This window comes from Sus scrofa, chromosome 7 (genome assembly GCF_054392235.1).
Source record: "Sus scrofa isolate SSC_HxYL_T2T_F1_AM1 chromosome 7, Sscrofa_HxYL_maternal_Yorkshire_Landrace_v2.0, whole genome shotgun sequence".
Classification (NCBI taxonomy): Eukaryota; Metazoa; Chordata; class Mammalia; order Artiodactyla; family Suidae; genus Sus; species Sus scrofa.
Window position 1 is genome coordinate 28,819,216 of NC_139389.1, and position 15,379 is coordinate 28,834,594.

General features: G+C 39.9%; 1 long non-coding RNA gene and 1 pseudogene across 1 annotated transcript in view; both read left to right on the forward strand.

The window, feature by feature from the left end:
- The window catches only part of LOC146401483 (butyrophilin subfamily 1 member A1-like), a 31,547-nt pseudogene extending 28,500 nt beyond the window's left edge, over positions 1 to 3,047 (forward strand).
- The window catches only part of LOC146401481 (uncharacterized), a 366,756-nt gene that overhangs the window by 285,432 nt on the left and 65,945 nt on the right, over positions 1 to 15,379 (forward strand). The gene's annotated exons all lie outside the window — the stretch shown is intronic.

Below are 15,379 nucleotides of genomic sequence, written 5' to 3' on the forward strand. Positions count from 1 at the left end.
GTTTTGACTTCTCCTTCAAATCTGAGTGAGAGCTTTGCTGGGTAAAGTATTCTTGGTTGGAGGTTTTTTCCTTTCATCGCATTGAGTATATCATGCCACTCCCTTCTGGCCTACAGAGTTTCTGTTGAAAAATCTGCTGATAGCCTTATCGGGGTTCCCTTGTATGTTATTTGTTTCTTTTCCCTAGCTGCTTTCAAGATTTTCTCTTTGTCTTTAATTTTGGTCAGTTTGATTAGTATGTGTCTCGGGGTGGTCCTCCTTGGGTTTATTTTGTATGGTACTCGTTGTGCTTCCTGGATTTGAGCGAGTGATTCCTTCCCCATGTTAGGGAATTTTTTGGCTATTATCTCTTGGAATATTTTTTCTGTTTCCTTCTCTCTCTCTTCTCCTTCTGGCACCCCTATAATAAGGATGTTGGTGCGTTTCACATTGTCCCAGAGTTCTCTGAGACTCTCTTCATTTGTTTTCAATCTTTTTTCTCTTTTCTGTTCTGCATCCATAATGTCCACTAATCTGTCCTCCACCTCGCTTATTTGTTCTTCTGCCTCCTGTATTCTGCTGTTGGTGGCTTCAAATGAATCTTTTATTTCAGTTATTGTATTTTGCATCTCTTCTTGCTTAAGTTTTATATCTTGTATCTCTTTGATCAGTGTTTCCTGTAAGTTATCCATCTTTGCCTCCAGTTTATTTCCAATGTCTTGCATCATCTTCAGCATCAACAGCCTAAAGTCTTTTTCCTGGAGGCTGAGAATCTTCTCATGGCTTAGCTGTTTTTCTGCATTTTTTTCTTTCTCCCTCATCTGAGTTATAGTTCTCTGTCTTTTCATTTTTATAGGTTTTTGGTATGGTGACTTTTTATAGATAATAGAGTTGAAGCCTCTCTTACTTCTGATGTCTGCCCCCCTGTGGCTGAAGTCAGTATAGGGGCTTGGTGTAGGCTTCCTGATGGGAGGGGCTGATGCCTGCCCCCTGGTAGGAGGAGCTGATTCCTATCCCTCTTGTGGGTGGGGCTTAGTCTCTGGATGGGATTAGAGGCAGCTGTGTGCCTGAGGGGTCTTTAGATAGCCTGTTTACTGAGGGGCAGGGCTGTGATCCCACCTGGATTGTTATTTGCCCTGGGGCTTCTCAGCGGCTGGCTGATGGGTGGGGCCAGATTTTCCCAAAATGGCCACCTCCAGAGAAAGGCGCTGCTGCTGAATATACTAGAGAGCTTTGCTTCCAATGTCCTTCCCTCACAACAAGCTACATTCACCCCTGTTTTCCCAGGATGTCCTCCAAGAACTGCAGTCAGGTTTGACCCAGATTCCCTTGGAGACTTTGCTTTGCCCTGGGACTCAGTGCACGTGAAAGTCTGTGTGCCCCTTTTAAGAATGGGGTCTCCGTTTCCCCCAGTCCCGTGGAGCTCTTGCGCACAAGTCCCAATGGCCTTCAATGCCAGATGCTCTGGGGCTCTTTCTCCCTGTGCCAGATCCCCAAACGTGAGAGTTTGATGTGTGGCTCAGAACTCTCACTCCTGTAGGTGAGTCTCTGTGAACCAGTTAGTTTCCAGTCTATGGAGCTTCCCACCCAGGAGGTATGGAGTTGTTTATATCATGAAATAGCCCCTCCTACCTCTTGATGTGGCCTCCTCTTTTTCTTCTGGAGTAGGGTATAATTTTTAAGGTTTCCGGTCCATTTTGGTGAAGTGTGCTCAGCCTTTAGTTGTGAATTTTTTTGTTTTTAGGAGAGAAATTGAGCTCCAGTCCTTCTATTCTGCCATCTTAATCCTGTCTCCACAAAGATATTTTAAATAAATATCTATGTGTGTACAACAAATACTGAAAATCAAAGAAACTCAAAGCACCCCCTAGATTACTCAATATTTTAACAGATAATAATGTGTTTGAAACATTAAATTGTAGCCACTTTTAAACTGCAACTTTATGTTTTGAGCATATGTACACTGGTATTCATGGGCTGAAATCTGAGGACACTAACATGAAAAATACTTTCTTTGGTCAGATACACCATGTTCCCTATTTTCTTAGAAACATCCTCAATAGATTATAGATATTTATCCTACAGGAATGTTGACATAGAAGACACAGAAGATGGGTCAGGTCTCAAGTCAGACATAATTTAATAGATTGTAAAAAGAAGTTCAAGTTATGAAAGGGTATATTCCTTGGTTGCTATTATTCCTGACATAATCCTAGGGAATTTATACTCATGGTCTTCTGGACAGACAGGTAGATTTATTTTTCAGACAGTGGGGTCTCATGATTATTTTTTCCTTATAGATTGGAGGAAAGAAGAATTCAAAGCTGGTGAGTCTATCAAGATCCAGCAGGGAACTTGCTTTGTGTGGGGTGGCTGGAGGATTCCTGGGTAAAAGTGAGCTGGATCTACCCAGGGCCAGAGGAGTCCTGACAGAACAGGAGCCCTCTGGCCCATGCCTACGACCATTGCCAGAAACCTGATAGTCCACTTGTCTTTGCAGCAAATGTGACCCTGGATGAAGCCATGCCCATCCTGCCCTCCTCGTGTCTGAAAGAGGGAGGCGGGTTACCTGGCAAGAAACTTGTCAAGATCTACCCAGCTCCACACAGAGATTCAACTCCATTCCCTGTGTGCTGGGTCAGCTGCGCATCAACTCAGGGAGGGCCTACTGGGAGGTGGAGGTTGGGGACATGCAATCTTGGGACTTGGGAATTTGTAGAGATAATGTGACCAGGGAGGGGATGTTCACTATGTCCCCACAGAATGGTTTCTGGGCCATTAGGCTCTATGACGGGGACTACTGGGCCCTCACCTCCCCGGAAACTTCTCTTCCTCTAAGAGAAAGACCCCTTAAGGTAGGAATATTCCTGGATTATGCGGCTGGAGATGTATCTTTCTACAACATGACGGATGGATCCCACATTTTCAGCTTTCCCCAGAACACATTCTATGGTGTCCTGAGACCCCTTTTCAGACTTTGGTCCTCTGACTCGGGCTCCCTAAACATCTGTTCAGCTGAAGGAGAATGTACTGATGTAATTCATAAGCCTACCCTCCAGGCAAAATGATAGCTTTGCCCCAAAGAAGATTGCATTTCTCCCCTAGCAAGATTTAAATAGATTTTTTCCTAGTCCCTACTGGTTCATTGTCAATATGAAGCTCTGTGACACAGACTTGATGATTGTCCCTCATATCAGTTCTTCCTCTTTTTGTCATATATTCCTTCTCATTATTACCTTTTCCTATGACAACCTCCTGTAAGTATTAGATTTCCTAGACTCCCCTGGTGCATGTGACCAAAGGATGGTGTTGTATTAAAAGGTGAATTACAAGGATGTGTCCTTAAAGGAAAATTGTGTCTTTCTTTTCTTCTTTACTTTTCTTCTGGTTATAAAGTATCATGATTAATGGAATTCAAAAAACATATACGACCGTGTAAGATAATGCAGATGGTAGAGAAATTAAAATGAACTTGGGAATCCGACAACTCCATGGAGCCCCTCTATTGCCCAATTCTAGGATTCTTTTCTGTGAAACATAAACATTTATATCTTTAATCAATTTATGTGTTGGATATTTGTCCCTTGTGATTGATTCTTACCCTTACCAGTGCCCTCTGCCTTTAAGTTGGGCAGCAGATGACATCCACATTGAATATGCAAGTGAAACTGGAGGTATAAGTCCTGTACTTGGTTACATAGCTACTCCTACTCCTGCACTGTGTCAGTCTCATCAGGCCCCTTTATGTCTCCTAATTCATTCATCACTCCTGACTTCACTTCCTACCCTTTTCCCTACTTGGTGTCATGGCTAATAATTTCAAGTATTCTCTTCCTAAGAAATGGACATCCTGGTGTCATTGTTTTTCTGCCACAAGAACTTGGCAGAATACAAATACAAATTAATCTAATTATACATTTGTATACTGGCAGCTTAAAATGCTATAACAGTCTACCCAAATGAGTAGATGTTTCTTTCATATGTGTTTAACAATCTTTCAACTTGTGCACACCACTACTATCCCGTAATCCTCTCCAGCCATTTGCATTCCCTTACTTTTGGTAGGCAGTTTTCTTAAACATTTCTCTTTCTTTAAACTTGCAACTACTGACTCCTTATTCTCAGTTTATGACTGTATTCCTTCTTTGAATTTAATAATAGTAAGAAACAGAAGAAAAACCCATCACGAGGGAACTATCTGAACTTTTTAGTAACAAATAGAACAAACCTATTCAAATCTGTATTTCTCTATTATTCCTTCCTCACTGTTATATTAGGGAAGAATCTCTCTTCCTTTACTTGAGATGCTGATCCTTCTTCTCTCCATCCATCCTGTACCGCCCTCTCTGGTACTGGGATCCCCCAGTTATTCCTCCTCAGCCTTTGTACTAGCTTCTTCCTATGTACCTTAAAATTTTGAAAATCTTTCTCTTTTAAAACCAAAGCAATACAATATTCTATCAACCCCCATGTTTTTTCATAATCAACATCCTCAGAATAGTTATCGTATAATCTATTCATATTGCCTGTTTCCTTTTCAACCTCAGCATATTGTATAATATGGGTTTTGTGTCCTCCCTTCCCAACTCCTCAAAATTAACATATTGAATTACTAATCTCTAGTATTCAGCATGTGACCTTATTTGGAATTAGGGTCATTCAAGGTGTAATTAGCTAGGATGGGGTCATGTTGGAGTAGGGTGGTTCCTTAATCTAACATGACTGGTGTCCTCATAAAAAGGTGAAATGTGGACACAGATTGCTGGCAAAGCATCAGATGTTAGGAGAGAGACATGGAAGTGACCATTTTTTAGTGCCTTCAAGAGAGTATGACCCTGCTGATACCTTGGTTTCAGATTTCTAGCATCTGCAATTGTGAGATGATAATCTTCTGTTGTTCAATCTACTCGGTTTTAGCAGCCCTTGCAAACTAATACACTCTATTTTTATCCAGAGAATTTCCCTGAACTTTTTACACTAAAGCTATCATTCTCACATTAGGTAGGTACAATTCCAGTTGTGTTAACTACATGTGTCTTTGGATTTATACCAAGGTTTCTCTGGAGGATCAACCTTAGAACTCCAGTATTTTCTGGGACCCACTGAGTACAGTCTCAGTTATTAAGTGCTAGGCATTAAGAAGACAACCTACAGACCCAAGAAGAGCCATCAATTCTTCTGAATTAATTTCCTGTAATTCAATCACAATTTTTCTCTTTAAAATTTAAGCAGAATTTGAACCTAACACACTAGTCAAGCTTCATCTGCCTATTTTATGGTTCATCTCCTGTAGGTTTTATACAGATTAAAATATAGCCATATTCTAAGGAGATTCTAAATGTCTTTGTCCTGTCAATTCCTTACAACTTTATTGTTTCTTTGTGTGAAAAATTATAAAAGCTTCCGGTTCTGGCCTCTCTTCTCTATACCTTCATGCACACGAAAAGAAATTTGTTCTCTTTCCCCCTGTTAATCTGATTTATGGCAATTTTATTATTAGTTCAGTCACAAGAACTCAAGAGAGATAGAGGAGGAAATTCCCCCTTCCTCAGCACTGCTTCTTGCACGATGGAAATGTTATCAACCTACCCTCAGGTAACTGACTGATCACTCTGAAGAATGGTGTGAGACCCGGGACTCACATTATTGGTTGGTTTCTGATTGTAGCCAGGTTGGTCTTGGTGAGTGGAAGTTGATGTTGCTGAGCCAGATGCATAGGTTTCATCCCTGCAGATGTGGCTGCTTCTTTCACAAGCACAGTGGGCCGTGAGAGGGGTGACTAGGGAGAGAGGCCGACTGGTATCCACAGATCAGGTCATTCTATTTATGCTACTATTAAAATATCCACCACTGTGGTTACCTTTTGGGGAACATTCACATAGGACACAGATATCTTCATGTTTTCCTCTTTAGAGAGGTCTATACACATCCCTCTTCCCTTGTCACCAATTTTTCATCATGTTCTTTCCAAATTCCTGGCCGTGCAGTCAAACCTTGGACACAGGCCATGAATTTGTTTATAATAACACATCTGGCCAGTTCTCTTTCTAAGCAAAATTAACAATCAAGTGCACTGCTACAGTTCTGCCTACTTGGAGGATTTTCCTTGGCCACTGTCCTTCAGGGATGTCCCAGAAAGGAGCTATAGTGCGAGAAGTGTCCACTTTTGGATGGTGCCTGTCTGTCACACAGAACCATCTATAAACCTGGCTCAACTTTTCTCCTTCTCTGAGGGCTAGTTGTAGGGAACTCACCATGGGTCCATAGGCACAGACTGGGAAAGATAAGAGAGTATAGCAAGACTGGGGACCATGGGCATTAGAACCAATTTTTTATGGAAGTTATTTGTATCCTCAGGGCCTGCCCAAGCCTGATCTCATATACCCCTTCTGCTGGATGTGGTGTTGCACAGGCTCAATTTTATGGCTTGGTGGGTGTGATGTTTTGATTTAGAATAAATATATGTTTGGTCTTTGTCTCTATTCATGGCTTAGAGTGCCTAAAACCCTGGGAATTTCCTAAGAGATGAGAACAATAAAGGCGTCTTTTGTTATATTAATAAGGAGGTTTTTTAGAAAGCCAGGTAACCCAAGAAAGTGTTCTTATTTGGCAAGTGATTAGAGGGTTAAAATTTTGAGCCATCTGGTGGGGCGGGGGAGAGGAGCTGGAGTTTGAATTAAACCTTAAAAAGACTAGGCTCTGAGAGTCAGGGTTGGTGAACACTCGGAGATTTGGGGAGAGTGGTGTGCCCCTTCCCACATACCTTGCCCTGTGCATTGCTTCCATCTGGCTGTTCCTGAGTTATATCCTTTTATAATGAACTGGTGACCTAGTAAGTAAAATTTTGCTCTGAGTTCTGTGAGCTGCTCTTTCAAATTTGTCAGATTAGAGGCTGGGTCCTGGAAACTTCCAGTCTAAAGGAGAACAAGTAACAACCTGGACTTGTGATTGGTCTCTGAAGTAGGGGGCAGTGTTGTAGGACTGAGACCTTACCCTGTGTGATGTGATGCTATCTCCAGGTGCATAGTGTCAGAATGGAGATGAATCGTAGGACACATACCTCATGTTGGAGAATTGTTTTGTGGTGTGAGGAAAACACCAGTATCAAAATCGGTGTTGGAACGGTAGTGTATCAGATAACACCCAGTTTCTAACTGGAAGCTCAGGTCACATGCTAATTTGTGACTCATGGTCATGTGTTCAGTCTCTGCTAAGATCCAGGGGCAAGCCCAAAACTGTTTCTGCAAAAGAGAGAAGTTGTGTGCGGAGGATGACAGAAATGTTCCCCCAACAATCTAAGGGACTGCTTTGTGACTCACCTATATGGGCCTGTGAATGTCTCAAACAGCATCTCTAAAACTACCACTTTAGGCACCACTGAATTTGTTGCAACCTGTAGCCCAAGTGGCAGAACGGCTTGCATGGCAGTCCATACTCGATGCAGAGCCGTCTTTTGTTCTGTATCCCACTCAAAACAAAGAGCTTCCAGTCACAATAAATGGGAAGGAGTGGCACACCTAGATGAAGAATATGATGCCACCCCAAATCCGAAGAGGCCCACTAGGCATTATGACTCTTTTTTGGTGGAGAGAGAGGCCAGATGCCACAAACTTATCTTTAACTTAGAAAGAATATCTCTATATGCCGTACAGCACTAAACCTCTAGAAATTTCACTAGTGTAGAAGTTCCCCAAATCTTTGTTGGACTTATTTCCCATCTTCTGAATGTCAATATCTTTCTTACCAATAAATTCAGAGTAGTTGCTACATTGTGTTCACTAGGTCTAGTCAGCACAATGTCATCAATGTGACTGAACAGTGTAGTGTCCATGGAAGGGAAAGGTGACCAAAGTCCCTGGAGACTAAATTGCAACATAGGGCTAGAGAGTAGATATGCCCCTGAAGTAGGACAGAGAATTTATATTGGTGGTCTTGCTCATTGAAAGCATTACTGCTTCTGGTGGTCTCTAATAACGAGAATCAAGGAAAAGCACTTGCAAGATTAATAGCTACTTATCAGAGGGTGTGTTAATTTGCTCAAGCAATGAAATCACATCTAATATAGAAGATACAATTGAGGTCAGCACCTGGTTAAGTTTGTGATAATCCATGATCATTCTCCAAGATCCACCTGTTTTCTGTATAAGCCAAATCGGTGCGTTGAAGGAAGATGTGGGAAATCACTACCTCTGTGTCCTTCAAGTCACTGATATGGCACTAATCTCTGCAGTCACTCCAGGAAAATGGTATTTGTGTATTATTTTCACAGAAGTCTTCCACTTGGCCTTTTTTTTTTTTGCCATAATAGCTTTCATCCCACTTGTCGGGAACAAATGTGGATATTCTGCCGTATTCTGAGTGAGTCTATTCCAATTATGCATTCTGAAACTGGGTAAATGACCACAGGATGGGTTTGGGGGCCTATTCTACCCAGTGTAAAATGAACCCAAGCTAGAACTCCTTGGATCACCTACCCTTCATGAGCTTGTACTCTTGACTTGTGGACTTCAGTTAAGTTCGAGGTCTCCTGGAATTAGTGTCAGCTCAGAGTCAGTGTCCAGAAATCCGGGAAAGGTCTGATTATTTCCTTTTGCCCAGTACATAGTTACCCTGATCACCACAGGTCCCTCTGAGGAGGGTTAGGAGAAAGAGTAACTGTATAAATTTTTGACACTCTCTTTCATTATTTTTTGCCCTAAAGACCTTCAACTGACTAGATGAGGCCGTCTTTATTACAGAGGTTAATATGCTTAAAGTCAGTTGATTTTAGATGCTAACCATACCTGCAACATATCTTCAGAGTAGTGTCTATATCATTGGTTGATTACATAACTAAGTACGATAGCCTAGCCAGGCTGACAAATAAAACGATGAGCATAGGCTCAACCTCTATCCTTCTAATCAGTATAATCAAGTTAGCTAAGGAAGGCATCCATAATACCTTATGAGATTCTTGGTACCTCTCTGCCCAGCTGTCGGGCTTAGATAAACTGAAGGTATCATTTACTCTGCCCTAGGAGGTTAATTCCAAACAGGTATTCCCAAACCAATGGACACATTCTGAAGTTATTTGTTAAGTTTAAACCTCCCAACGCACTGGATGATGGTCCAAGGGAGGATCTCACCGGCTTATGATTCATGCGTTGACCCTAAACACTACCGTTTGAATTAGCTTCCCTTTGGTTTCTATACCAATTGATACTGTGACATTGAAATAATGATTTGAATTAATTATGCTTTGGCTAAGGAAATAGAACAATTATAAACAATATGGAATGAAGGGTTTGCAATAGGTATTTGATTATAGAATTGTTGGAGCTGGTCAAGATGTCTACAAAAATCCACTGAAGGGTTTACTAATTTTTTAATGTTAGTGACAGCTTGTCAATTTAATGGTGAAAAAAGGTCACCTGTTTTGATTTAAATACATGTATTTGGAAACTCTTTTCCTTCCATAAGAATGGATAAGTGATTTTGGTTTATCAGTGCAAAGCATGTCAGAAAAATCAGGGATCATGTTTCTAAAAACTATATGGCGAGAGCATCTTAAAAATAGGATATTGCTGGATTAGGTAGATGTGAGATATACATATCTAAATATATAATGGAATACTACTTAGCCATTAAATAGAACAAAAGAATGCCTTTGCAGCAACATGGATGGAACTAGAGACTCTCATACTGAGTGATGTAAGTGAGAACATGAAAGACAAAAACCATATGACATCACTTATATCTGGAATCTAATATAGGGCACAAATGAACCTTTCCACAGAAAAGAGACTCATGGAGATGTAGAATAGACGTGTGGTTGCCAAAGGGGAGGGGGAGGGTGTGAGATAGATGGCATGCTTAGGGTTAATAGATGCAGACTATTGCCTTTGGAATGGATTAGCAATGAAATCTTGCTGTGCAGCAGTGGAAACTATGTCTGGTCACTTATGATGGGGCATGATAATGTGAGAAAAAAAATGTATACATGTATGTGTAACTGGGTCACCATGCTGTGCAGTAGAAAATTGACAGAACACTGTAAACCAGCTATAATGGAAAAAATTAAAAATCATAAATAATAGAATACAGGGAATTTGTGACGCCAGAATTTGAGGCAGCTCACTGCCTCGGTCATAAATACATGAATTCAATATCCTTTTTATTGAACGACTTTAAAGGACATTTTAATTTTCAGGAGAAAATACCATAAGGAGTTGCCCATTGAGGAACTTTTCTGTGTGGGTGAGCTGGTAGTTTGGAGCAGTTGGTTTGAGGGGGCCTATCCATTCACATGATGACTATAGTTGTGGGAATTAGTCCTGCCAGGAGGTCCCCCATATGCCCTTTCTTAGGCCCAGACAAGGTGACAGAGTGCAGTTGAGTTCCCTGATCTCTTACATGGAGAAAGGACTATAGTGAATGGTGGTCTGAGAGTCTTCATCTCTGGTACTTGATATGGCAGCAGCCACTTCCTAGGGCTTTGGAGTAAATAAACTAGAATCTTTCACTGAAAACTGACTGCAAGAGAATGTAGAAGAAATAAATCACTTGGAGGGAAAGTGCTGAAAAAGAACATTAAACTTTATACTCAAGAATTCAGGGAAAAGAGATAAGAGATGTGGAGGAAGAGATAAGGCCCTGAGGATGTAAGAGATAACTTGTAAAGGAAGAAGAGTGAAATGCCAAGAGCAGGAAGCTAAGCCCCTCCCTTACCCCTGGAAGGGATGCCTTCCCAAGCTTGCTATTTCTGCTCCCACAGACTTTCCCAGTCCCTTTCTTTTGACTTCCCAGTAGCCAGTGCTCTGTAATCCTCCAGGTCCTAGACCTCAGTTTTTACTCCCTTGGGTGGGGCTCTCTGCTGCTAGGGATGAGCCCTAATTAATGTCGTCTATGTTCAGCTGCCACTCGGACCTCATCACACACTCTTGTGCTAAAGGAAAGTTTCTCAAAAAGGATAAACGCAGTTATTATTACATGTTGATGCTCTTTGTAGCTCTGCCTTTGGCCTCTGGGCATGGTGGTTTTAACCAATCTCCTAAGAGTGGGCCCATAGGTATTCTTAAAGAATTTTATGTTATGTGAGAGAGCAGAATCCCCTTGCTCCATAAGTCATTTTTGTGAATGGAGAGAGTACTCTGTGGAGCACAGAATCCCACGCCTCAACTGTGCCATCAAAGCAACATAAACATTTTAGAACGTTCTTGATGTGACACACAGCAAGAGTTTATTAATTTGGAAAATTCGTGACTTAAACATGCCAAGGAGAATATACTCTATATATTCTTAAATCAAATTTTTTTTTAACAAACTCTGCTGAACAAAACAGATCAATTCCTGGCTGTCATGGACTTCATTCCTACACCATTTACCTCTCTCTGACAACTTGCTTGAGCTTGAACTCTTTTGGTCTTTTTGTCTTATTGAGGAATAGATAATTGGTTATCCTCAGAAGATATTGATACATTATTGTTAACTAAAATTTAGTGTTTGTTTAAATGTCCTTACTTTTTATTTACTGTCCTTTTCTGCTACAAACCCCATATTACATTTTTTATTTTTTATTTTTTTCATTTATAACAATTTTTATTTTTTGCATTATAGCTGGTTTAGATCTTTCTCATCTTGGCTATGGCAATATCTCGGATTTTCCTTGTTTTGAAAATGACCTTGACAATTTACAGGAATCCTTGTCAGGAATTTTATATGTCATCAAACTGAGAGTTGTCAGATGTTTTTCTCATGGAAAGACAAGAGGAAGATTGCAGAGGTAAAATTCCATTTTCATCATGTCATATCAAGAGTATATACTATCAACAAGATTTATGTTAGACTCATTGACCTCACTGAAGTAAGGTTTATGAGCTTTCTCCACTGCACAATTATTCCGTTCCACCTCCCATTTCCGTACCGTACACTGTGGAAAGTGTCACTGTGTGTAAACCCCACATCTAAGGAGTGAAAAGTTATGCTTCCCCTCCTTGAGAACAAAGTAACTACAACCAACGTTTATTACTTGTAATTCATTTACATGAAATGTTTGTCTCTTTTTCTCCTGGTTAATTAATTTAATCATTAGTTTTTTTTATCAAGATGGATGGACTTGTGGATATTTACTTTATACTTTAGGTTAAGGCAATATTATTTAATCTTGTTATTTAAACTGTTCCAGCTTTGGCCCTTGGGATCACTTTCATTGGGTTTCTGCACCTCTTTAACATGCCCTCATCAATTTTTTTTTTTATTTTCCCACTGTACAGTAAGGGGATCAAGTTATCCTTACATGTATACATTACAATTACAGTTTTTCCCCACCCTTTCTTCTGTTGCAACATGAGAATCTAGACAAAGTTCTCAATGCTATTCAGCAGGATCTCCTTGTAAATCTATTCTAAGTTGTGTCTGATAAGCCCAAGCTCCCGATCCCTCCCACTCCCTCCCCCTCCCATCAGGCAGCCACAAGTCTCTTCTCCAAGTCCATGATTTTCTTTTCTGAGGAGATGTTCATTTGTGCTGGATATTAGATTCCAGTTATAAGTGATATCATATGGTATTTGTCTTTGTCTTTCTGGCTCATTTCACTCAGGATGAGATTCTCTAGTTCCATCCATGTTGCTGCAAATGGCATTATGTCATCCTTTTTTATGGCTGAGTAGTATTCCATTGTGTATATATACCACATCTTGCGAATCCAATCCTCTGTCGATGGACATTTGGATTGTTTCCATGTCCTGGCTATTGTGAATAGTGCTGCAATGAACATGCGGGTGCATGTGTCTCTTTTATGTAGAGCTTTGTCCGGATAGATGCCCAAGAGTGGGATTGCAGGGTCATATGGAAGTTCTATGTATAGATTTCTAAGGTATCTCCAAACTGTTCTCCATAGTGGCTGTACCAGTTGACATTCCCACCAGCAGTGCAGGAGGGTTCCCTTTTCTCCACAGCCCCTCCAGCACCTGTTATTTGTGGACTTCTTAATGATGGCCATTCTGACTGGTGTGAGGTGGTATCTCATGGTAGTTTTGATTTGCATTTCTCTTATAATCAGCGATGTTGAGCATTTCTTCATGTGTTTGCTGGCCATCTGTATATCTCCTTTGGGGAAATGTCTATTCAGGTCTTTTGCCCATTTTTCCATTGATTGATTGGTTTTTTTTGCTGTTGGGTTGTATAAGTTGTTTATATATTCTAGAGATTAAGCCCTTGTCAGTTGCATCATTTGAAACTATTTTCTCCCATTCTGTATGTTGTCTTTTTGTTTTCTTTTTGGTTTTCTTGGCTGTGCAAAAGCTTTTCAGTTTGATGAGGTTTTTTAGTAGCATGTTGTTTAGTCTCCATGGAGTAGGTTTTTTCTCTTTGCTTTTCCCATGGTTGATTTCTCATTTCATGGCATTGTGGTCAGAGAAGATACTTGAGATAATTTCTATGCTCCTAAATTTGTTGAGATTAGCTTTGTGTCCCAATATGTTGTCGATTCTTGAGAATGTTCCATGAGCATTTGAGTCGAATGTGTAGTCTGATTTTTTTGGATGTAGTGTCCTGAAGATATCAATTAAGTCTACCTTTTCTATTGTTTCCTTTAGGATCTCTGTTGCTTTATTGGTTTTCTGTCTAGAGGATCTGTCCATTGATGTGAGGGGGGTATTAAGGTCTCCTACAATGATTGTATTCTCATCAATATCTCCCTTTATGTCTGTTAATATTTGTTGTATGTATCTGGGTGCTCCTATATTTGGGGCATATATGTTGACGATAGTAACATCCTCTCCTTGGATGGATCCCTTAATCATTAAATAGTGTCCTTCTTTTCTTTCTTTATGTCTTTTGTTTTAAAGTCCATTTTGTCTGATATGAGCGTTGCAACTCCTGCTTTTCTGTCATGTCTATTGGCGTGAAATATTTTTCCCCACCCCTTCACTTTCAATCTATATGTATCCTTTGTTCTAAGGTGAGTTTCTTGTAGGCAGCATATTGAAGGTTTTTGCCTTTTTATCCACTCAGCCACCCTGTGTCGTTTATTGGAGCATTCAGTCCATTTACATTTAAGGTGATAATTGATAGATGATTATTTATTGCCATTTGAATCTCGTGTTCCAGTTGATTCTATGGTTCTCCATTCTTCCTATCTTCCTTTCTTTTTTTTTGGTTGGATGGTCTCCTGTTATTATCTTCTTGAGGGTTTTTTTTTTTAACTTTTTGCAAATGCAATATTTGCTTTTGTCTTGTGGTTGCCTTGTTTTTTTAAATATCCTAACCCCTTCCTATAATTGTGTGTTTTAGTCTGATGGTGCTGTAAGTTCAAACACTTCATTACTATATTAAAATTAAGAAGAGAAACATACAAACAAACAAACAAAACCGGTTATTTATTTCCTAACATCCCTTGCCCATATTTTATGGTTTTGATAATTCTTTTTTATTTTTTTCTTTTAAATTTTATTTTGTTTGAAGCATGTTCATGATTAAATCGGTACGCTGGCTTATTTGCGTGACTGCTCTCTGATTGTGGTTTCCTCAGTCCTAGTTCTTTTCTTTTATCTTTTTCCTCCCTTTCATTCCTTCGTTTCTTTTTGGTTTAGAGAAGCCCTTTCTGTATTTCTTTTAACCTGTGTTGCTGTATACTTTTAGTTTTTGTTTGTTGGAAAACATTTTTATTTCCCCTTCTATTTTAAATGATATTCTTGCTGGATAGAGTATTCTAGGTTGCATATTTTTTCCTTTGAACACTTTAAATATCTCTTGCCATTCCCTCCTGGCCTGTAGTGTTTCTACAGAGAAATCAGCTGATAACCTTATGGGGGTTCCCTTGTAGGTAAGTAACATTCTGCTTTTCTCTTGCTGCCTTTAGAATCCTCTCTTTATCACTAACTTTGGCCATTTTTATTATGATGTGTCTTGGTGTGGGTCTATTTGGGTTCAATTTGTTTGGGGCCCTCTGTGCTTCCTGTATCTTGAACCCAGTATCTTTTAGATTTGGGAAGTTTCCAGCGATAATTTCTTCAAATATATTTTCCATCCCCTTATCTTTTTCTACTCCTTCTGGAATTCCTCTTATGCATAGATAGGCCCATTTTATATTATCCCATAGGTCTCTTATATTGCTTTCATGTTTTTTGATTTGGTTTTCTGTCTGCTGACCTGATTGGGTGGTTTCCATTATTCTATCTTCCATATCACTGATTCGTTCTTCTGCATTATTCATTCTGGTTTTTACTGCCCCTAGTTCAGTTTGCATCTCTGCAAATGAATGTTCTAGTTTTTCTTGGCTCCTCCTTATATTTTCTAGTTCCTTTCTGAGGGTGTCTGCATTACTGCTCATATCCTCTCTTAATTCCTTCAGTATTTTCAGTATTTCTCTTTTCAACTCCAGGTCTGTCAGACTGCAGAGATCTGTTTCATTGTTGACTGT